Source organism: Mustela putorius, unplaced genomic scaffold (assembly GCF_011764305.1).
Source record: "Mustela putorius furo isolate JIRA1106 unplaced genomic scaffold, ASM1176430v1.1 tig00003854_pilon_pilon_pilon, whole genome shotgun sequence".
Taxonomy (NCBI): Eukaryota; Metazoa; Chordata; class Mammalia; order Carnivora; family Mustelidae; genus Mustela; species Mustela putorius.
In genome coordinates, this window is record NW_025422006.1 from 3,758,494 (window position 1) to 3,783,651 (window position 25,158).

The 25,158-nt window shown below is 40.6% G+C and overlaps 1 protein-coding gene across 1 annotated transcript in view; it reads left to right on the forward strand.

Moving 5' to 3' along the window:
* Nucleotides 1-826: 826 nt before the first annotated feature.
* RFX3 (regulatory factor X3) overlaps nucleotides 827-25,158 on the forward strand; it is a 287,619-nt gene continuing 263,287 nt past the window's right edge. Inside the window, exon 1 of the mRNA XM_045065031.1 lies at nucleotides 827-1,090. The gene's annotated coding sequence lies outside the window, so the exon portion shown is untranslated. The remainder of the gene's footprint in view (nucleotides 1,091-25,158) is intronic.

Sequence of the window (25,158 nt, forward strand, 5' to 3'; positions counted from 1 at the left end):
AGCGGGAGGCGACGCGCGGCCTCCACACGCCCGGGGCTCGCCTGCTCTAAGATGGCGGCGGAGGCAGCTCGCTCCCACCCCCGCCGCCCGCGCTCCTCCGAGTCGGGGCCGCAGGAGGCGGGAGCGGGCCGGAGCGCCGCGGGCAGCAGGGCGCAGGCGGCTCGGGCGCTCCAGTCCGGCGCGGGCCCCGGAGCTCGGAAGCGCCCAGGCATGCTGGAAGGCGGACAGCGGATGCAAGTGGGAACACCGCCGGCACCTCAGAAACGGAGAAGGAAAAAAAAAAAAAAAAAAAAAACGGGGGAAAAAGAAGGGGGGGAAGAGCAGAGCGGCGGCACATCCGGGACCCTCCGCCCGCCCCGCCCCGGAAATGACGTTCCAGGCCAGGAGCGGGGGAGGAGACCGCTCTTCAAAGCGGCTTCTTTGCCCGCCGGAGTTGGTCTCCCAGAAAGTGTGTGGAATCGCCCTCCACGCCCCCTCTCCCGGGTTCCTCGTTACCCTCTCGCGGCTCTGCGGCTGCTGTGCGCAGAGCTGGCTGCCGGGCCCGGCGGCTCTCGCCTCGCGGAAAGTACCCCTCGCACCACGCCCCTGCAGCCCCCCTGCTGCCTCGTCAGCGCGGGGAGTAAGCGCACCTCCGAGAGGCCTCTGGGGTGACCTCAGCCCCCGCCAGACCCCAGCGCAGCTCGCCGGAGCCCGTCCTCGGAACCCCGCCTCGCGCTCCCCGCGCCCCCGGCTCCCCCCTCCCCCGGCGCCGGCCGCCCGGGCCCGGGCTCGGGGCTGTCCGTCACGGCGCCGAGCCCGCCCCTTCCGGCGGCTCGCCGGGCCCGCCTCCTCCGCTCTTCCCTCCCCGCCCCTCCCCGTGCGAGTGTCTCCCTCTCCCTCTCGCTCCCTCTCTCTCTCCCTCTCTCTCTCTTTTGTGAGTTATAGCAACCGTTGCCTTGTGAATCAAGCGCCATAGTCACCGTAGTCCTGGCGACTGTTACCCATCAACAACAACTACTCCTCTCCTCCTCCTCCTCCTCTTCCTCCTCCTCCTCCCCACCACCACCATCTCCATCACCCACCAACAACACCACAATAATCCACAGCCAAGGTGAATATTCTTCGGTCTCTACATGTGTGTGGGAGCGTGTGGCTGCGTGGGAGCGCGTGTGTCCGTGCGTGTGTGTGTCCGTGCGCGCGAGCCGAGTGTGGCCGCGCGGGGGTCTCCCTCCTGACCCCGGGGGCGGCCGCGGCGCCGCCACCGCCGCCGCCGAGGGGCTCCGCGCCCCGGCTTGTTTACAATGGACCGAGCGCGCCGCGGCTGGCTCGGGGGTGTGGGCGCCGCGCCGCCCCGGCCCTCGGCGGCCGCGCGTCAGGGATGGAGCGGGAGCGCCGGAGGCTGCGAGCCGAGCGGGAGCGGGAGCGGGAGCCCCGGCGCCCCGGCGCGGATGCGGGAGCTCTCGCCGGGGTCTGGCTCCGAGCAGGAGGGTCAGGTGAAGGCAGAGGCTGGCTGGCTTTCTTCCTTTAATGCTCTGCTTTCCCCGAGCTGCTGGCTTCCTGCTTCTCTGCAAAGCGAGACCGGCAGCAGCGTGCCGGGGGGACCCGCGAGGTGGTGTGTTGTGGTGGTGGTGGTGCACTTGTGGGGCCTTGGTACGGGTTTTGTTATTTTTATCCTCGTACAACGGGGAACTTTTCCCACCGCCCGTTCCCTTCCTTTTGGCCCCTCTCGGCCGTGTGCTAAATGGGCTGCTCTGCTTTTGCCATCCTCCGCTGCACGGGTTCTTTTTTTTTTCTTTTAAAACTGTGTTTTCTTTGTGCTGCAAACAGTCTTAATATCCATTCAGCACTCTTCCCTCCCCCCCCCTCCTCCCCCCACACCCCTTGCACACACACTGAAACCAGGGGCCTCTCCGCTGGGCTCTCCGCTGCCCTGGGAAAGAGATTTTTAAAACAAGTCTCTCTCCTCTCTCTCTTTCTCTCTTTTTTTGGGGTGTGTGTGTGTGTGTGTGTGTGCGTGTGTGCGCGGGTGTGCGCGTGTGTGCGCGCGCGCGTGTGCTTGTGATTTAAACCAGATGCAGGGCATCTGTGGTACTTGGGTTAGTAGTTACTGACAGTGCTTTATCCTTCCTGCGGAGGTGGGAGGGGTGGCCGTGAGGTTCCATTTCGCTTGGACGAACCTCCGTGCCCACCGCGGAGTGTTAACCGTTCTCATTGTGGTTAGGAGATAAATAGGGAAAAGGGCATCAGGGAGCTTCGGGAGAACTCCGTTTACAATGTTATTTGTGACAGTGGTACTTTGAAGAGTGCCCCCCCCCCCACCTCGTCTTCTCTGTTCGTTTTCCTTTGAGAGTTGAAATGGAAGTCAAGTTGTTCATAAAGAATGTATGAAGCTTCTCAACTTGAAACGTGTGTATATTTCACTTTCTTTGTGGTTGTCAAGATCTAGGCGTCTGTGTACTTAACCTATTCTTTTTTTTTTTTTTGTTTACTTTTGGGTCTCTTTGGACAGTGATTTCAAGCTGCTGAGGAGAGAGCACTTTTTTTTTCCTTTTTTTAGTCTGTCATTTAAAAATCTGTTTCTCTGTAGATTTTGAATACTTATCAGCCCTCCAGTAGTAGGGCTCTTGGCTAGAGGTAACCCAGTTTTACAGATCCTGTAAATTTGTTCCGTCTTTCTGCCTAACGTTTAATTAGTAGCTTATTGGTAAAGAGTTTGATAATGAATGTGTGCTAAAACAGATACAGTGTGCTGTTATATTTGCACATATTGAAGTTTCCAATTTGGAATTTAAAAATACGTATTTAAACAGTCTTCCTTCCCACAGCAAACACATATTGATTTACCTAACAGAGCAGCCTGTGAATAATGTGACAGTATTAATTATTCTTGAGATTGTCAATGAGCAGGTTGGGTAATTGTAACACCATTAAGGCTAATACTTTGTAAAATAAGAGTTGGGGTTTTCAAAAAACTTCTCTTTCAATTCATTGCCTTGTGATTGCTGTTTTAACTGAGGATGGAAGAAGTCTTTCTCAGAGAACTCAAATTTCTTTATATTCATTCCCCAACCAGGGTTCCATGCAAATCTCTAATACTAACTTGTATTTTTTTTTTCTTCCTGTTCAGATGAGTGTCAAATGCCTGAACACTTTTGGATGGTGAAGCTCGTGGGTCCTATATACTGTCTCTGAAGTTAATAGGAGTTTTGCTGTCTTGAGACAGTTTTAGACCTTATGCCATTTACATAGTACGTTTTCAGCTGAGTGGATTATATGCTTTAATGTTATGGTTTAATATTTTTATTTGCAGTGTCCAGGAACTTTTTTGAGGCAATTCACTCATTACAGTTATCTCAAGTTTTCCATAATTTAGATTTTTCAGTCACAAGTTGATCTGAGAGCAGAACTTAAATTGAATTCTATTATCCATTTTTAAAAGCATATAGGTGGTATAAAAGTTGCCTTGTAAAAGAGGTGTTTTGGGCTCAAGTATGTCTGTGTTCTTCGTATGGATTGAGTAAATAGTCCCTAGAAATACTAAGCTGATGATAAATTTTAAAATTTAACACAAGGATGAATACTTAGCATTTAGTTTCTTCTTTCTGTGGTATTTTTCCTAGCGAGAACTATATTTTGTATTGGCATTCTCCTGTGTTCTCAGTTTTTAGACCAATTAAAATCTGTGAAAGTGACCATGCCTTAAAATGAAAGGTATTAAGTAGGAGTTACTTATAACTTGTATTGAATAGCTCAGTGTCTGCGATTCATTGCATGTCCTAATGCCTATCTCAAGCTTTTGAGATTGCTTTGCCTATGAATTTCATTAAATGGTGTAGGCATATTTATGTAGTACATTTACATGCATAAGATAGTAAACTAAAATGCATTCCTAAAGTGCATCATTCCACAATGTTTTCATTATATGTGGTAGTTATGCCTAATTTAAAAAAGAGCAGTATTCCTCTAGTATTCAGATAATCCTGTATTCAGGTACTCAAAAGGGTTTATAGTTTATACATTTAACATCCTGGTACCCTAAAAAAATTCAGTGTGGTTAACTTTTTGCCATTAAAAAATTAGCAGTTAAATAAATGAGTGAATCATTGATCAAGATAGATTCAGTGCACTATGTAAATGATGATAAGTTACTTTTTGGTAACAGTGTTGATTCTTGAGAAAGCTGATGTTCTGAGAGATTTTCTCTAAACTTCTATCCGAAGAGATTAGCAGATGGAGTATGATATTTGCTCTTCAAATTTTTAAAGTGTAAGTGGGTGTGTTTATTTTTTAAAAGATTTTATTTATTCATTTGAGAGAGAAGGAGAGCATGAGAGGGGGAAGGGCAGAGAGGGGGAAGGGCAGAGGAAGAAGCAGACTCCCCGCTGAGTAGGGAGCCCTCTGCAGGACTGGATCCTGGGACTTCAGGATCATGGGCAGTTGCCCAACTAACTGAGCCACCCAGGCGCGGTGTGTGTGTGTGTGTGTGTGTGTGTGTATGTAAGTAAAAGGGTGAATGTAGCATCATACTATGAGAAGAGTTTAAAAAAAAAAAATCTTTCCTAAACAGACTAATGGAAGTGTTACTTTGTTCTTGGCATATAGAGTCAGATTGTGTTACAAGAAACAAGAATATCAAAGAAGAAAGCTTTTAAATTGTGAAGAGTCTTCAAGGAAGTAAACCTTTAAATTAAAATAAGTCTGCTAGTTGTTTGTTTTTATGCTGAACATTAGAAAAAAAGGCTCTATTTCCATTTACTTAAAAAACAAGACAACTTAGTTTCCCTAATGGAATCATTTGTCTTTAACTCTTGGGTATAGATTCCCAGTGGCCATGGCAAAACAGATTTTAAATTCCTCTCTGTTCACAGGTGCATAGTGTTCCCATATTTTGGAAATCCGAGATTAAATGGATTTGGCTAAATCTAGCTTGTTAGGGACAGATGGCTGCTTTAAACAGGTGTCACTTTCATTTCTAGTGTATTGTGTTGGGACCTCCAGTGGTTCACAAAGGGGCTGGCTGAAGCAGGTGGCATCCTTCGCTTTTGTCCTTAGTAAAATATACTTTTGGAGTTAGTTATTTTCCTGGGACCTTTTTCTTTAAGTAGAAATTTTTGAACTGTTCAAATTAAGATTCATAATTTAATATAACTTATTTCTGATTATCATTTTATTTTCAAGTTGTGTAAGTTGCACACACCCTTTCACAAAACACTTAAAAATTCTTAGAAGTAATGGTAAATTCCCTTTGAATCAGAAAAAGTACTCCTGAGCACTTACACAATCAATTAAAATTATCTGCAGCAAAAACCCAAGGCAGATTTAAATAAAGTGAAATTTGGTTAACATGACAGGCCATGCCATCCTTAAAGAATTTTTTTGACAACATTATTATAATTTGAATGAAAAGTGTTGGAAACCAGTATTGTTTTTGTTTGTTCACTGTTTTAAATATTTTCAAACTAAAACATTTTCCTGACCTACTTCAGTTGTTACTATAGCATTTTTAGTGGTCTTTTTAAGTGAAAATTGTTTATAAGCGCTAACGTTTGAAAAATATGTACTGGAGTAAATAAAAGAGTATCAACCTATTGATTTCTAAGGTTCATTTTTACTTTGATTCTATCCTTTTTTGTGGGAATTTTATACTTCTTAGAGCAGATGCAGCAGAGGGTGCTGTGCTGTTTGCAACATGAGATTATCACTACTAAAAATGTGAACTGATTAGAACTTTTATTTAAAGAAAAAATGTTAATTATATATGCATTCAAGCATATAATAGCCTTATTTCTATTGAGTTTAAATTTAATATGCTGTCTTAATTGGCAGTTTTGTACCAAAGCCTGTCTCTGTACGGGTATAATACGTATTAGCACAGCATAAAATAGTATCAAGATTGATACTTTGGCATAGTTTGAATGTCAGCATTAGTCCTTTACGTATATACACTGAACACCTTCCTATGCAGGTCTGTCAATCTCTGTCTCAAAAATTTAGGTTAACCTGAGAAACTTAGTATTTTGGCAGTATGGGTCTATACTCTGTAGATTGGGTATTATTGGCACATATCAATATATTGTATATTCTTAAAATGTGCTTATATGGCATAATTAACAATACGCTTTTATAGAATGATTTTTAAAAAACTACCTCAAAAGTCTAAGTGGTAATAATAGTTTTCAGGCTAATTAAATCAACAGCAATAATAATATTGAAAAATTGTCTGGAGAATTCAGTCCTCACTTGACGCTGTTTGAGTAGTAGTCCTCTTTGACCATTTAATTTGACTTTATTATCTGAAAAGTTTTCGATTCTTTGCCCTACTCTCTGCCATATGTTTCTGAACTAGAAGTGGTTGGATATTGTTTTCTGTATCTGAGTACTTGTTTAGCGGGATTTTTTTAGGAGAACCATTGAATCCAATCTCTTGGGCTCTTCTTGCATCATTGACTTTCTTCCGTTTTCCTCCTTCGGCAGCATACACTCTAAAAGACAAATACTGAAACAGTGGTAGTCAGTGTCTTTCTCAACTAAGATTAGAAAGATATCGTTATATAAGTTTTTATTCCTCTTCAGATGACAGATTTTTGGATTGAACTATACTATTATCCCACATTTAACTACAATCAGCAAAATGTGGTATTTTTTAAAAGTCCCTTTATAAGAAACTGTACTTCATGTGTTGGAATGTCACAAAGAATCAGGAACATCAATAGAGAGTAACGGTTTTTAAGCTTGGCTTTTATTAAAACCGATTAGGCATTTTTCTTTTATATTGTGGTCTTGCAATTTACCAATTAGTTTCTGCCATTAAGATTTTTAAAGTGTATGAGATTGTTTTAAAACCTTTGTGCTGGAAGTTTTATATTTTTTATCAAGGTACTGGATGTACTTAATGAAAACAAATCAGTTAAAAATGGCAACAGATTTAGAGTACGCAGTAGGTACTTTGTCCTTTAAAGGGAGTGATGGGATAAGGATATTGGTTACAAACGCAGGGTTTAGGGTCAGGTTTCAGATGGTCTTATTACCTGTGGGACCTCGGACAAGTTATTGAGTTTAACTTAGCCTCAGTTTTCTCATCTGGAAAATAGGATCAGTGTGACCTGCCTTACAGGGTTTTGTGAAGGTTGACAATAATTCATGTAAGTGCTTTGCTCAGTATTTGATACAGAGTACATGCTCGATTCACCTTGATTCTTATTATAAGAGACTATTGAGGAGATAACTTTTTAAATCTTTTGCCATCTGAAAGTTCTTTTGGAATGTTCCTGATCATCTCCTCAGTGGGCCCTAAGTTTTGAAAGATTTTGCCCAGTATGTACACTCATTAAATAACCATTCTCTCCTCCCCAAAGACATGAAGCTGTTTGGATTACTGTGAAATTTGGATTACTACTTGATAACCAGTCTTGTTATTACACTGAATTAATAGCATGTTAGCCCAAAGTTATGTTTTAGTTCTACTCTGCAGTCTTACTATAATGGCATTCTTTTACTGCATTTGGTTGACTCTCCTGGTCCAGGGATCTCAGACTGAGAATTCATAATGTAACATTTCATAAACTCATACAATTCCCATTGTCCATTTTGTTGTCCAATTTATAGTTTCCTTTTCACATATGTTATACATGAATCTATTTGAAAACATCTTGTGCCCTTTTTATAGACTTTATAAAAATGGAGTCGTTAATATATAATGACAATAAATAACTGTATAAAGATGAGTTCATTGAGGAATTATTCTGCGGGTTTATAATGCACTGCTGAGAATTATCTTACTAAGGGTTGGAAAATGTGCGAGGTCATCCCTTGCGTACCGGTAACAGTAAGTAATTTCGGAATAATTTGCCAACCCCAATCTTGAGGTGTGAAGTAACCTTGGAATGTTATGCAGTAAAACATAATGTGAAAAATGTCATCTTGGGTGCTCGTTCCTTGGCTTTCCAAGATGTTTAAAGAAACAGTTGGCTGCATTGTCGTCTCTAATGTCACGATTGAGTAATTTGCTCTGTATCTTTTTTTCTAAGCATTTTGATTGAGAATGACCCCCCCCCCCCCATTTTAGAGTGATCTAGATTAGCTAGTCCTGATCTTTCTCAAACTGGAGATGTGATTTATACATCCAGGTGAAAGTTGACTCAAAACCGCGTGTCCTCTTTCTTGCTGAAGCCTTGTGTGACTACAGCACGGTGCTTCTGCCTGCCTCGCTCAGCTTACCTGTTCTCCTTCTCCCCACTCCTGCTAAGTGTTTAATTATATGACTCCTTTTACGTTATTTTTATAGACAATTAGTCCCAATATATGAAGTAGCAGCTCTCAGCTCAGCCGTCTCCTCTGCTGCTTTTTTTTTCCAGTGAATTTCACACCCATTTAAAAAGGAACTTTTTGGGAAAAAGCCAGGGAACGTGACTGAGATGGCAAGGTTATCCCAGCATTGTTTTCTTAAGGTTCTATCCGTCTGACTGGCCTCTTGAACAAATACATATCCTTGTTCCACTCATGATGTAACCTGAGCCTGATTTTGCTGCAGGAGGCTCCCGTCCTCGCCCTGGCTAGGTACTGGCCTCTGGCTAAGCGCTTTCGTTGAAATCTCTCGTCTCGCCCCCAAATACTACGTTTGCGCATCACGTACGTCAGCCCACTGCTGACTCTGAAACCCTAGATACTTCTCCTCACTGCTTTTGTTAGAGGCTGCGATGCCCAGTCCGGGCTGCTTGCCTTTGCTTCGCTCGGGCAGGACCAGGACGACCAGAGACGTTCTTGGTCCTGTTGAGGCAGAAATGGGGAAGGGCTGGCGGGAGCTGAGCCCGGGAAAAGCAAGAGCCAGGCGGCTCGCCTGAAAATGAAAGTGCAGGGGCTGGTGAGAGGGGACAGATCTGTGGAGGGGTGTGGAGGGGCAGAGGAGAGAGGGGGGGACGCTGTGAAACACAGTCTTCCCAAGTGCCGGCCAAAGGACGGGGCAGAAGAGAGAACCCAGGTCTGTTGGGGGACTCGGACCCCACCGGGGGGGTGAAGCCTGAGGCTGCTCACTTCTGCCCTCCGGGTCTCAGTTGCTCTGTCTGTAAAATGAGACACGAGGGCTCTGTGCTCTCCCCGGCCCTCTGAGCACGGATGGTCTAGGATTCCATGGCAAGACTGGCACTGGCCAGCGGGAAACACGACAGTATCGGGCAGCCAGGGATTGGTGGTTCCTTGAGCGATGGCCCGAGAGGCCGGCCTTTTGCTGGCCTTTTCTTTCTTCTGCTAAGAGCAACAGGGAAGGAAAACCCAGAGCCTGGGTCAAGCATAAGGGCCATAGCTGGGGCTCAGTCTCAGAAGGTCTCACCGTTTCACTGGCCCCCATGGGGAGCCGTGGCCAAGTGCCCTGGTTTGCTCACCCACCTAGGAGTTAGCTGAGCCCCACCGCTCGAGCTTCCGCCGAGCCAGCTCCGCTCTGTCTGTGCCAGACGAGTGTCTGACAGTTGGGACTCCTGCCTGTTGCTCACCGATGAGATATTTAAAACGGGACATAATTTCCCAAGTCTGTGGATAGGCAGTGTGATGGAGAGAGGGAGAGAGGGAGAGACAGAGACAGAGAAGGAGAGTGGGTAGCGTGAGCTCTCCCATCAGAAGCAATAAAAATTCAGGTTTCTGTTTATCTCATTTTTCAACATTTCTCCCCCAGTTATTATAGCCTTGACTTTTCCTCTTTATGCTGTTCAGCTGCTTTTGAAAAGAGCTAAAGTCCTGTCAAGGAGTCCAGGCAAGTGCCTTTGGATTACTCCAGGGCCCTGCTCTGAGAAGCATTCCCCTCGTGTCTGCTGGTATTCTTTTCTGTTTCTCCATTGGTGATCCTGCTTTCTTTCCCTCAATAGTGTTTATACTTAAATAAGCATTCTTTTTGTTCAGGTTTGGTGGCCGAAAAAATAATGTGTCTTTTGGTCAAGGAGTATGCTTTTTCGTAAGATTTTAATGTCAATTTGGTAACTAGACTTCAAGATTTTAGAGCATTGCAGACTGCGGAAAGAGGCAGCTCTTGCATTAGTTCGAGATAAGTCTTTTGTCCTGCCTTATCTCACCTCTTTACCCGTCTAATCACTATACAGACGATTAATAGATTATAATGATTGTTGCTTTTAAAACTATTTTTGGGGGCGCCTGGGTGGCTCAGTGGGTTGAGCCGCTGCCTTCGGCTCAGGTCATGATCTCAGGGTCCTGGAATCGAGTCCCGCATCAGGCTCTCTGCACAGCAGGGAGCCTGCTTCCTCCTCTCTCTCTCTCTGCCTGCCTCTCTGCCTACTTGTGATCTCTCTCTGTCAAATAAATAAATAAAATCTTTAAAAAAAAAAAACTACTTTTGAATGATTGTTTTCATATTGATTTATATGAACATTTTCAAGTGTCTGAACCATGTCCAGATTCCAGTATTTGATAGCTTTCTGTAATTTCAAATGTAATAACTCTTGTTCTTAAACCTGTATCTGATCTTCTTTAGTCTCAGTCATCATAGTTTCTTTCAATATGCAAAACCATTTAGAAAGTCCTTGCTTATCACTCGTTTCTTTCTCCCATGCTTTAGTTGTGGGACGGTGGGTGAGGGAGGTTACTGGAGAGAGGCAGGAAGAAGAGATACGTTTAGAAATCATATGCTGTTTTCATTGTTAAATACCAGTGCACTGCATACTTACCCAGTCCTTTTTTCTGGACGGGGAGGTTTTGGTGGGAGTGGGGCTTGAAGGGGGAACTGTGGACATGGGGGGGGGGCAGAAGTGACTCAGGACATCCAGGATTTCTTCCACTTCTCTTTGCTTTTCAGCTGTAGTGTTGTACCGAGTACATGTACTTTTGTGAGGATAGGTTCTTACTATTTTCTGCTTATGGTGATCCTTTTCTCTTAAATGCTTCCTCTCTCTGTATATGCCTCTCCCTTAGTGCATTGGTAGATGTGCAATAATATTCTTCTAAGGGGCCTCTATTGTGATTTGCTCAAGCACAGGTTTTTGGAAAGGTAGGAATAAAAGAAAGGAGTATTGCGAAGGTCTGATTTGTGTGCCGGATGATGGAAATGATGTTTCAGGTTCCCGTCTCTCCATTTGGGTAGATGTGTTACTTTGCAGCAGAACCTTGGTTTTCCCCTCTGCTCCTATTAAGGTTGACATTTTAAAGAACCAAAGAGTACACTCTGTCACATCAGGCTTTCACTGATGGGTATCTGATTATGTCTGATGACAGTCTTGGAGATGAGTTTTAATGAAGTGTCAGTGTAAAGGTCATTAATAAAAAAACACATGAAAAGATACTCTCCTAGTGGTCTTAAAATCACCTTTACCATCATTTTACATGTACAGTATGTGTTTTGATGTGGCATAATGAAAACCCAACAGGAAAAAACTAATACGCAGGCACCAGATAAAGTTAGAATTCTTTGCTTTATAACAAGGTCATATTGCATGCCTTCAAATGATATTTTAAAACATTTTTGTTTAAAAAGTCATTTTTATATTTTTAGGACAGTCATATATTAAGAGAAATAGAATTTAGCGTATATATTGTGTTTTGTGTACATGTGTGTTTGTATATGTGTAGGTCTTTAGAAAGTCATTTCAATGTATGTTTTGCTTGGTGTTTCAGAACGTTGGTCAGTACAATATTTGCTCACCAGTATTTGCATTATACGTATCTTGTAACAATATTAGGAGCCACTCCAGTGCTGTTTTTCTTGAGGCAGAGAAAAGTGAGGGAAATATTCGATTCAAGTTCTTTGAATGACCTCCGTGTGAATTGGGGAACAACTTTCAACCGTGCTTCACATTTTAGGAAGATTTTTAGAGGATACCTTTAGTTTACAAAAGCCATAAAATGCTGAAGTTGAATTCATTCCAGTTAAAGACAAAAATTGTAAATCATTCCAATTATGGTAGATTGAGATGTTATACTGCTGGATCAACATTTGATCTGTTCCTTTATTTTTAGAAGTCTGCCGAGTTTTGAAATTTAAAACCTTTTAAATAATGTTGAATGAGTCGCGCTCTATAATAGATGTGGCTTCATATTTCAGCAAAGGTTTGAGAGCCATATGGCTTGGAAGTGAGGTGGGATTTTATTTCTGAAATTGGAAGGTGATGCATTTTAATATTTTGATGGGTTAGACTTCCTGGAACATTGAATAGTTTTGATAGAAATGCAAGGGATGGTGGACTAGAGCTGTCGGTCAGAGTATTGGTGAGACGAGGTCACAGTAGCCGTCCAGAAACTTGACTCACCTCCAGTCCTGGTGCCCTGGGTAAACTTTGAAATAAGAGCTTCTTGCTTGGAGATTTAAAGTTTCTTATTTTGTTGTGTTTTTGTTAATTTTCATTGCTGTCTGGAATTTCCCAATCCCACAGCACAGTCTTGTGACGCATTTTACGTGGGCTTTGGAAGTTCCAGTTTACCTTTTGGTTTATAAACCTTAGAAAGAATGCCAAGAGATGATACCCAATGCCCAGAACAACACCCTGATCTGAAGGAATAGGGTAAGAATGAGGGTGAATCGGGGAAATCTGAAATTTGATTCCAAAGCGTGCTAGCAGGTAATTGGGTACGTTTGTCTGTAAGCTTGTAGTTCTATGCCATTGCCCTTAGCTTTATTTTTGGATGAGGAATTAAAGGATTTATATCAATTGGTATTTAGTGCGTGTACTATTTTGGTTAATTTAGGAATCCTGGAAACTCAGGGTTTCATTGGGTTTTCGGGACTGTTTTGAAAGAAAAGGGAAAAATAAGTAATTAGACCCGAGTTACATATTCCCAACTGTGTGAACATATTTCTTAAGGATTCAAATTGTAGAGGGCTACAGAAATGACACAGATGATATTTGGGAATGAAAAAGGGTGAAAGGGTAGAAGGAGATATTGAAAATATAGTTAGATGAAAATAGTGGAGAATTCTAAAATAGAGATAAAAATAAAGTGGTTAAATCAGAGTTTGGTGAGATAATTTGTTGGATGAACGGTTGTTGTTTTTGCCTTAGTGTGATTTTGACTAATAGGAGATGCTTGTACTTTGTTGAAAATGTTTTTAATATTTTGTTGAAAATATTTATAGTAAGGCTGTGTGGTCTTTAACTGTTATTGCTTGGGATTTAACTTTTACTTAGTGTTGTAGATAGAAAAGCATTAAGTTGAGATGTATTGGAGTTTCCTTGTAGTTATTTTATTATTACAAAGTTATATAATAGTATTATATGAAATATACAAAGTTAATATGTTTGACTGGGATCTCATTAGCTTATCTGAAGCAGTTTACACTTGGGAAGCCAATATATAATGGAAAACTGTATACCGGGGCACCTGGGTGGTTCAGTGGGTTAAGCATCTGCCTTCAGCTCAAATCGTGATCCTAGGGTCCTGGGATAGAGCTTTGAGTTGGGCCCCCTGGTTAGTGGAGAGCCTGCTTCTCCTCCCTCTGCCCTAACCCCCTGCTGTATGCGTGCTCGCTCTCTCTCTCGCTCTCTCTCTCTCGCTCTGTCCGTCCCTCTCTCACTTGCTCTTGCTCTATCTCAAATAAATAAAATCTTTAAAAAAAAGTAAGAAAACTGTATGCCATAAATGTATGTAGACTTAAAACTTCCTTATTTCAGAATTTTAAAAACTTCCATTGAAGTAGAGAGAGCAGTATAATTAAACCCCATGTGCCCAACACATGTACTTGACAATTCATACCTTCTGTTATTCTTACAGCTATATAATTTGAAATATTTGTTTATTAACATAAACTTGAATCCTTCCGTATTCTGAAAAAATTTAAATTTAACTTCAAGAAAGACTCAATGGAGACTTAAAATGATGCTTACATTCTGTTTGAGGCAGGATGGTTGAGAGTGATTGATCTTTATCAACCCTCATGTCGTTTCTTCTCAGAATAACATTTCTAAATCAGGAAGTTTGTTCTCAGTTATTTGTCAAGTGTTTTGCTTAGTAATTCCAGGCTCTCCTACTTGAAATCTGACCTATCAGCATAGAAAGGAGCGAACACAAGGACAGTAGTTCGTGTTTGCAGGACAGAGGAAGACAGCCGTGTGAGATACACCTCTCAGAGGTGAAATGGTGTTAATCTTTTGTGCATCTTTCTTATAACCTGTGTGTAAGTAGATTTGAGTGAACTGTTAGAACCATTCTGTAAGTTGATCAGGGAAGAGAACTAACCACTAAGATATTCCGTTCAAAGTTAGCAGCTCTGTTACAGGACATAATGGAATATAAAGAAAGAGACATCCGTTGTTGAGAGCTAATATACTGATAATTTAGGCCAGCATTCAAAGCAGTTTAACATCTGATTCATTGCCTCAGGGAATGAAGAGGGCTCCTCAGTGTTTTTATGTGACTGAGGTCAGGTACTAAAGAAGCTTATTTTCTAATGCTAGAGTCTATAGCAGAAAAAAAAAAAATCCATTATTCATGTTGGAGATTATTCTGTAATGAGCAGACTAATATGTATAACAAACAATGATTAATGGCATTTTAATAAACAACACAAAATGTAGACCTAAGTCTCTTTATTTGAAAGCTGATGTTTTCTTGTTGTTTAAATTTAATTAAATGAATAAGGCATGAAGAAGTAAATTCATTACATTAAATAAGGCTTGCATTTTTTGGTTATGTAATTTTAATGGCTAAGCTTCTCTCTGAACCAAAAGGTTCCATAGAGGGGCGCCTGGGTGGCTCAGTTGATTAAGCATCCAACTCTCGATTTTGACTCAGGTCATGGTGTCAGGGTCCTGAGACCGAGCCCCGAATTTGGACTCTGCTGGGTGTGGAGCCTCCTTATGATTCTCCCCTTCTCCCTCCTCCTGCTTCCCCTTCTCTTTCTTCCCTCTCTTAAAAAAAAAAAAAAAAAAAAGACAAAAGGTTCAATAGAAATATATATGACTTAATAAAACATATTGGCAGTGTTTTAAAATATTTCTGCTACAGCTGACTGCTAACCAGACAGAATGGTAAAATTATATAAAATATACAGAGTGATGTACTAATTAATTGATCTTATCCCATAACTAAACTACTATTTCTTTTCTCAAAGGGTTATGGTTAATTCTTTCTGCCATTAAGAAACATTTAAGTTATAGATTCTAATAACATTTAAATTACTAGATTCTCATATATTGAAGCTTTCCAAAAGTAAGAGAGAAGATGTGATGTATGTAAGAGAATGCCAGTGTAAAGCTTAATCAGCCAGTGTTTGAATAAAGCATAAATGTAACCTTGCAAAACAAATGATGGAGCACACGTTAATTTCACTCCACTTACACAGAAGATTGTATTACGAACTTAATGCAACATGACTGTAAACATTATTTGTGATAACGTGTTCTGTGCTTTTTAGATACCTCAGAATCAGAGTATAATTTTACTTGGCTTTTTGTTATTTTACCGTCAGTATAGTGTCAGTAAAAGCACTGGTAATTTTATTCTAGCATTTAAAAGTTTTTAAAAAATGTGACTATTCCATTTATGTCCTATGACGTACTCAAAAAACAAGCCATTTTCAATGTGAAAATGTAATAATGGTCCACTTACTGTATATTGGAGTTACTTCCCAAGAGCAAACGACTTAATATTCTAGTTTGGAAGAACACCTTGTACAGAAAAGCTTTATCCAGGAATTGTTGTTTCAGAACTTGACCCTGTGTGCAGACCAGTTAAGCTTTTGGGTCTGGAGCTGGAACCTCAGATCCCCCTGTGATAGGTGTCCTCCTCTTTCGGGCTCAACTTCAGCTTCTTTTCCTGTTTCTACTTAACTGTTCTACTGCCTTCTTCCCCCGTACCTTTAGTGTTTCTGGCTCTGCACAGCTGACCAAAGGGGTCATCCAGGGTGCTAGAGTAGAGATGAGAGAGGTGAAAAAGTCTGTCATTAGAGCTACACACATGCTTCCAAATGGCACAAATATGTGGGATTCCATCAGACATAATTAGGATATTTTATTTTAGAATCAGAAATTTTTAGTTGGAACAGACTTTAGAGGTTAGGTGGGCCAATTTCCTCCCCATGCTTATTTTTTTGTAGAAAAAGCAAATTAAAGTTTTATAATCCCATAAGGTTTGAATACATATCTTAATTTTTTATTATTTCCAACTGTACGTGTTGGCATACAGATCATTCCTTAATTGCTTTGTTTTAGAAGGACACAGAAGTCAAATTTTAAAAATATTTTTCCTAATCATAAATAGGCTGAATATTAAGGGGAAATACCATTTTTTCTAGATTTTTTAAACCAGAATGTTCTACACGTTTGGATTTCTCCTTGCTGGGTGTAGTGACGTATGTCATGATCAGTATATTTGCGTAAATAATCTCACACTGGACTTGAGCCTCTACTTTTTTGATGAGGGTAATGGTGGTACTAATCGTCCTAACGATCTTTGTAAAAAAAGGTGAATTATTAATTTTAAAAACTGAAACACTTATTCCTGTAGGTCACCCCTACAGAACAAAAGTAAAATGCTGGCAGCTGATGTCAGTGGTACAAGCTGAGACTTGCCCAGCTGGGCTCTAAAGGTGTTGCAGTGCTCAGTGAGAGCCAACAGAATGAAAATGTGCAGGGACTGCCCTTTATTCCATAGCAACCGGAAGCCGCACCAGCAGTCATGTTATTGGATGACTTCTCCTTTCCTTAATCTGAATTTTTGGAAGGATATGTTGTTTACTGACTAATAGTAGGAGACTGGCAGGAGTGAGTAATTACCAAGATTTTGCCTTATTTTATTGTGTGTGTGTGTGTATGTGTGTGTGTGAGTGTGTGTGTGTGTTATATAAGTACATCTGTGAGGTCACACTTGAACTTAGTTTTGGTGCCCTGTTTCATGGTAAAGATGCACGATCTGAGCACTAATCCTGTTGATTATTTGAAACCATCCATCCAAGAGAGACCAAGAAAATGACAAATAACTGAACTTTCGAGCAGCAGCAACCTGATGCTCTTACCAGCCTCCTTTGTGGTACCAAATCTGAAAGGATACATTTATATAAAACAGGAGTCGGTTTCCTATAGGGGAAAACCATTTGTCATTTGCTCTTAACAAGGTAAGTCCCCGGGGACAAACCTTTCTTGTAAAACTGTTCCCTTTGGATTTATCTTCACCTTCAATAAAAAGAGATATGATAAACAAAGGTATGATGAAATATTAGTTAGCTCTTGCATTTTTGCCTAGAAGTTCCTCATTCTTAGTCTTCATGATTTTTTTTTTTTTAATTTAATGCTGCAGTTTCATCTGAATTGAGAGACTCAGAATACAATGTGTTAAACTGAATTTGCTCTTTGTTGAATGAAGAAAAGAGGTTTTTTGGGGGGGAGGGTTGGAGAACTAAATCATTTACTTTGGAGTAAACTGTATTCCTGATCTGTCAACGTACCTGCTGGTTGGAAGGAAAAATACAAATGTTAAGGTAATTCAGATGAAAAGAGAGTGCTAGATTCTTGAAAGTCTTAAACTGAGATTTGAATATAGAGATTCAGTTACCGTAGTACCTAAATACTTGGCTGCTGTATTCGTTGGATATAAAAGGGAATTATCTAGAACCTGGGATATATTCTTAATATTTTATGAATTTATCATCTAGATAAAATTTTATTGAAAGTGTTTCTAAATATGAATTAATGGAATCCTCTAAAAAGAAGGTACTTGGGATGTTTTATTATTTTTGTTTTTTATTTTTTTATTAAGTTAGTCACCGTACAGTACCTCATTAGTTTTTGATGTAGTGTTCCATGATTTATTGTTTGTGTATCCAGTGCTCCATGCAATCTGTGCCCTCCTTAATACCCATCCCCAGGCTAACCCATCCTCCCACCCAACCCCCCAAAACCCTCAGCCTGTTTCCTGGAGTCCATAGTCTCTCATAGTTCGTGTCCACCTCTAATTTTTGCCCCCTTTGTTTTTCCCTTCCTTCTCCTAATGTCCTCCATGTTATTCCTTATGGTCCACGAGTAAGTGAAACCATATGATAATTGTCTTTCTCTGCTTGACTCATTTCACTTAGCATAATCTCCTCCTGCCCCAACCATGTTGATACAAAAGCTGGATATTCATCCTTCTGATGGCTGAATAATATTCCACTGTAGATACAGACCACATCTTCTTTATCCATTCATTTGTTGAAGGGCCTCTCAGCTCCTTCCCCAGTTTGGGTATTTGTGGATATTGCTTCTATGAACCTTTGGGTGAATGTGCCCCTTCTTTTCACTACATCTGTATCTTTGGGGTAAATAACCAGTAGTGCAGTTGCTGGGTCATAGGGTAGCTCTATTTTTAAATTTTTGAGGAATTGCTACACTGTTTTCCAAAGTGGCTGTACCAATTTTTCATTCTCACCAAAGGTGTAAGAGGGTTCCCCTTTCTCTACCCCCTTTACAACATTTGTTGTTACTTGCCTTGTCAATTTTTGCCATTCTGACTGGTGTAAGTTGGTATCTCAGTGTGGTTTTGATTTGAATTTCCTTGATGGCTAATGATGTTGACATTTTTTCATGTGTCTGTTAGCCATTTGTATGTCTTCTTTGGAGAAGTGTCTGTTCATGTCTTATGCCCATTTTTTGACTTACTTGTTTTTTGGGTGTTGAGTTTGAGAAGTTCTTTATAGATCTTGGATGCCAGCCCATTACTTGTAGTGTCATTTGCAAATATCTTCTCCCATTTCATGGGTTGTCTCTTTGTTTTGTTGACTATTTCCTTTGCTGTGCAAAAGCTTTATATCTTGATGAAATCCCAAAAGTTCATTTTCACTTTTTCCCTCATCTTTGGAGACGTGTCTTCAAAGAATTTGCTGTGGTCAGTGTTGAAGAGGTTACTGCCTATGTTCTCCTTTAGGATTTTGAAGGATTCCTGCCTCATGTTGAGGTCTTCCATCCATTTAGAGTATATCTTTGTGTGTGGCATAAGTGAACGGTTGAGTTTCCTTCTTATGTATATAGCTGTCCAATTTTCCCAGCACCATTTATTGAAGAGTGTCTTTTTTTCCATTGGTTATTTTTTCCTGATTTGTCAAAGATGAGTTGACCATAGAGTTGAGGGTCCATTTCTGGGCTCTCTATTCTGTTCCATTGATCTATGTGTCTGTTTTTGTGCTAAGAACCATGCTGTCTTTGTGATCACAGCTTTGTAATAGAGCTTGAAATCGTAAACCAGATGCCCCCAGCTTTGTTTTTCTTTTTCAACATTTCCTTGGCGATTCGAGGTCTTCTCAGGTTCCATACAAATTTTAGGATTGTTTGTTCCAGCGCTTTGAAAAATGCCATTGGTATTTTGATCAGGATGGCATTGAAAGTACAGGTTGCACTGGGCAGGATAGACATTTTAACAATGTTTGTTCTTCTGATCCATGAGCATGGAATGTTTTTCCATCTTTTTGTGTCTGCTTCAATTTCTTTTGTAAGTGTTCTGTAGTTTCTAGAGTATAGATCCTTTACCTCTTTGGTTAAGTTGATTCCAAGGTATCTTACGGTTTTTGGTGCTATTGTAAATGGAATCAATCCCCTAATTTCTCTTTCTACAGTTACGTTGTTAGTATATAGGAAAGAAACTGATTTCTGTGCATTGATTTTGTATCCTGCCCCATTACTGAATTTTTTTTTTTAAGATTTTATTTATTTATTTGACAGAGAGAGAGAGAGAGAGAGAGACAGTGAGAAAGGGAGAATGGGAGAGGGAGGAGCAGGTTTCCTGTTGAGCAGGGAGCACAATGTGGGACTTGATCCCAGGACCCGGGGATCATGACCTGAGCTGAAGGCAGATGCTTAATGACTGAGCCACCCAGGCACCCCACACATTACTGAATTGCTGTATGAGTTCTAGTAATTTGGGATGGTCTTTTGGGTTTTCCACATACAGTATCATGTCATGTGCGAAGAGAGGTTGTTGGACTTCTTCTTTGCCAAGGGATGTTTTCAAGTAGCCCAGAGTTTTCTGCTTCTTCAGGTCAGTATATTTTAGGATTGCTCCTTGCCTACTCCACAGAATTGAGTAGTTTTTAAGAAATATTCACCATTTAAGAAATATTCACCAAGTGCTGTAAAACCACGATAGTGCTGTTAGGAAGCTCACAGTCTAGTGTACAGTTTTCAGACTCACACCCACCACCCTGCTCTCTAGCATCTCTCCTGTGGCCGGCGCTGGTGTGCGGGTGTTGTGTAATTGGTCAAGAGCGTGAACTTCAGAACACACAGTCCTGGGTTTGAATTTCAGCTCTGTTACTGATGAGTTGTTTCACCTTAGGCAGATTACTCAAACTCTGTGGAATAGGGCTAATAAGATCTACCTTTAAAGACTGTTTTAAAGATTCCATCAGAGGACATAGGCAAACAGCACTGTGTTCGACACGTCAGGGCTCAGTACGTGGCATTTGCTGCTACTCCCCTCTGGTCACCTGAACTCGGCCTGGCCATTTCTCTGTAACTTAGTTCTTCTCCTTTATTCTGCTCAGAATGTGTTTTCCGCCCTAGTTAAATTCATCTTTCCTAAATTAGAGTGGTTCCCAACTTGAAGAGTTCACTTCTAATGTATGTATTACCCTGCTACTGATTGGGGATTGTGATTTGTATTTTTGTTTATCAATATTTGATCTTTTCAAATTGTTTGTCATCTTCCTGAAGGCAGAAGACTACATGATAATTTCTTCAACTCAGCACAAAACCCAATGTCCTTTCTTAGTGAAAGTAATCAGTGAGTAATTACTGAACCTCAGGTTATCTTCGCCTCTAATCAAATTATAGAAAACAGGGTTAACCATTTAATGATTTTGTCTAGCCCTGATTTTATAATGACCAGAGCAATGCTTTTCCCCCCTTCCCCCTCTCCAAATGGATTTATTTGCTGTTTCTTTAGAAATGGATGTAATGGGATAAATTCATGAATTTTGGATATTTCTTCAAATACAGCATCATCTTATAGTAGATTTCGGCTGACCTGAAGTCTCTTTTTCTTTTACCTTTCAGGTGACCTTTTGTTAAGTAACTCTGTAGGTGTATATATATTTCATACTTGTACGTGTGTGTGTGTGTCTCTCTGTGAAATTTTAGACCTGCCTGAGATTTCCTTAGTGTCTGATAAAACTAATTTCTTAGTTTCAGAAGTTGGTGAGTGACTTTTAGGATCCAGTACCTTCTTCCTTTTTTTCTGGTTGTGGCAGGGTGTGGGAGTTCCTGATGCTGCTTATGGGAGGAACGTGGTGGGGGCATTATGAGAACTTTGTTTTTTGAGGGGCTACGTGGACTACCCCAAGCCTCTTGAGTTTCACCTTTTTGTGGCCTAACTTCAGTGTTCCTGTTGGGGATGTCAAAAGTGCAGAATCGGGACTCGAGTTCCAGGGTCGCCCCAAGGCAGCTGGTGTCATCAGAGTGGACCTGTTACAGCAGTTAGATTTGTGGTTGTATTTGTGATATTCCACTAAGGGTTGCACTATTGTAAGGGAGGTTTCTTTGCTTTGATGTCTACTGCAGAGACTTTCCCCTGGAAAATCTTTGTTATTGTTTTTATTTATTTATTTTTTGTTGTTAATTATTTTTATTAACGTATAACATATTATTTGCCCTAGGGTTACAGGTCTGTGAATCATCAGGCTTACACACTTCACGGCACTCACCATAGCACATGCCCTCCCCAATGTCCATCACCCAGCCACCCAATCCCTCCGCAGCCCACCTCCCCCAGCAACCCTCAGTTTGTTTTGTGAGATTAAGAGTTTCTTATGGTTTGTCTCCCTCTCTGGTCCCATCTTGTTTCATTTTTCCCTTTCCTACCCCCAAAGCCCCCGCCCTGCCTCTCAAATTCCTCATATCAGTGAGATCATATGATAATTGTCTTTCTCTGATTGACTTATTTAGCTCAGCATAATACCCTCTAGTTCCATCCACGTCTTTGCAAAAGGCAAGATTTCATTTCTTTTGATGGCTGCATGTATTCCGTTGTATTTATAGATCACATCTTCTTTATCCATTCCTCTGTTGATAGACATTAGGTTCTTTCCATAGTTTGGCTGTTGTGGACACTGTTAAACATTTGGGTGCACGTGCCCCTTCAGATCACTACATTTGTGTCTTTAAGGTAGCTTTAGGGAAAATCTTTGTTTTTAAATGTGAACTGTCATTTACAGATCGATCCGGTCCTCTTTTTTATCTGTGTATTTTAGCTCGCTACCATCTCGAGTTGATGAGTTTGGTGAATTTACTACCAGTTGTGAAGTCATCTCACCCTCTCTTCAGACTCAAGGGGTTCCCTTCAATTTCTAGAATCAGGTTAGGGGTACAAGCTCATTTTCGCTTTTTTGTATTCATCCATTTATTTATTGAGCAAATGTTGGCACGTACATTGTGGGCCAAGCAGTGAAGTCCTGTGGAGGATACACAGTGAACAAATCTGATCAGATCTCTGCCTTGAGGGGGCTTGCATTCACATAACTGGCAATGAGGAACAGGGAACACGAATGAGTATCACAGTAGATGGTTGTAAATGCTATGGAGAAAGAGAAAGAAAGGAATAGAGGTAGTAGGGTAGGTGATGGGGGGCTTGCCATTTCAAATAGGGAGCTTGGGAAGACCTTACAGAGAACAAAATCTGATGGAAGTAGATTTTGTGTAGTTTTTCAATTATGACTTTATACATTTATAACATTTAATTGATGGTTGCCTTCCCTCCTATACTAAAGAGTCCTGATTGTTTATGTCTGTCTTTGTATAGGACTTTCCCTTCTGTGTTTCTCTTCTTTGCCTTTTATCATTTTAATGTGCCTTTCCCTGAACACACAGCCTTTTCACTTCTGCATTCTTTTGAGATATTTTGACTAAAACAGTGGTTTTCTAGAAGGAAACAGGCAGATTAAGAGACTCTTAAAAACTACATTGAGTATGTTTTTTTACTTGAGAGGGGAGGGCATGTTAACCTGCTTCCAAGCTGGACTCTTCTGAAACACCTGTGACTTTCACCAAAATGTGCTCCAAACGAATTGGAAAGAATTGATACGTGAACTGCTCAAAGTAAAAAAATCGCAATTGATAGGCAACTAAAAATTAGAATTAGCTAGGTGGATAGTTTTGTTGGTTATGGCCTCAGTTTGCCCGGTGTGGCTCACTGAAAGCGGAGGAGGACGCCGCATGGATGGCTTCTGTGATCAGATGCTTTTCTGTGTCTCGGCGTGTGTGAAACTGGCGTGTCACTGTTTGTGTGGCACAGCCTGCTATCATTATCTAGTCATCTTTAATCATGGATTTATGAGTTGAATTTATTTGTAAAATTTCATATATGCAAAAAGACATAAATGAGAGGTTATTTAGATAAATAAAAGTTACTAATGGAAGCAAGTTGTCTAGAATTCTGTTATTTTGACAAATAGATTGTCGTGCCGATATTTTTAGAATGAGATTTTCAGTGTACTAATGTCAAAATCATATTTTCCATTTCAGTTCAGTGTCACATATTCAGCATTATGTGCCTGTCATCCATTATGAAATGTAACGTGTGACAGTATGTGAGGCTGATGTACTGTATTGGAGTACTTCAAAAATGGTACAAAATATATAAAATAATGTACTAGAATATAAGGGTGTTTTTAATGTATTTAGGTTAAGGAAGTAGAAGTTGCTGTGGAACCTTAAACAAAACAAAAACTCCCTTTCTCTGTTTGAACTTACATAATTATAGATATAATATTTATTTCGAATCCTAGTTTCCGTCCTTAAAGGCTGGTTAAATGATTATACTTGCAGATACACCCAGGCATTCGGGTCTGAAGTGAGTCAGAGGCGCCCACATTGTAGCAACCAGTAGGCCGGAGTTTGTTGAACTTGAGTGCCTGGGATTTCTACCAGGAGAAACACAAATACATAAAAAAATTAAAGAACGTAAATTTAGTGTCACCCCTCATCTGTATCTGTCTCCCCCACCAACTTTTTTTTATTAAGGAAGAATCTGAACGTAGACAAACATAGAACAGTTTGACGGCATCATGAGATGATTCGCATGTATGCATCACTCTGCTCTGATAGTTAACGAGTTGTGGTTAACCTGGCCTCAGCCATACCTCATCACTCCCTAGCTACCCTGTCTTCCGAATTTAGCGTCGACCCCACAAAGACAAGTTTGCTGGGCCTCTGTGAGAGAGTAACATTTATCTCTTCATGAAGATGGCTTCGTTTCTTTTTAGGGTTTCTAACAAGTTTTTTGTGTATTTGCTCCCTCCCCCCATTGTAAAATAATGTGTCTTTGAAGTTTGGGGCATTTTAAATGTGATACCACTGAAACTGTCCCTGGGATTTATGGGAGGTACCTCAAGATGCCTTGTTTTCGGTATCCTCAGTTACACATTTCAGAAATCACTTGATCCAGGACTCTACCTTTTTTTCAGTTGGTCCAGTACCTTTTTTCAAATTTTTAAATGTATAAAAGTGAGTAGTAGTAGGTAAAAAGTGAAAGTGGCTTTTAAGAAATTTTAAAATATGTTTTTAACTGATGTCTCTCTTCTAATTGGGTGTTTGTGTCACATTCCTTTTATACATTTTAATATTTTAAAACTTCCTTTTGACATTGGCCAAAGAAATTACAGAGATAATATGAAAAAATGCATTTTGGGACATATTCTGTCAGCAGGAAAGAGCAATAATGTTGTATTTATGGCTGACATTATGATTTCTTTTTATACTTGATAAGATACCGTCTAAAAAGAATAACCTGAAATTCATTGGCTATTTACCCCAATTATGTGATTTATCAAAGAGCCTACAATTCTTGACAAAAAGTTTATGAATTTAAAATTCAGAATTCAGTAAATATTCAGCATTCACAGAGGGTCTTTGAATTTTTTTTTTTTTTTAGGAAGGTGGTGGGTGTGGGGAAATGGATCGAATATGACAGGGTGTTACAAATTGTAGAAAACTGGTATGTGCAAAAAAGAGGCTTAATTCTGCGGTTGGATATGTTGTTCTCTATGGTTCACTCCTTTGGTTTCTTTTAGGTATGCCACATTTGTAATTATTGCAGCTTTGTGATTGTAAAGACATAAAATACCAATAAACACCAGAAGGCTCTTTCCAATAACACTTCCACAATGGGACATCCATTCTCATTTTTAAAAATTTTTATTCTTTTTGCCCCACTGCGTTTTAGTTAATAGTGCCTGACAGGACCTGAGTATTAAGGAAGCCAGTTTAGAACCTGGGCTCTTTCAGAGTAGAT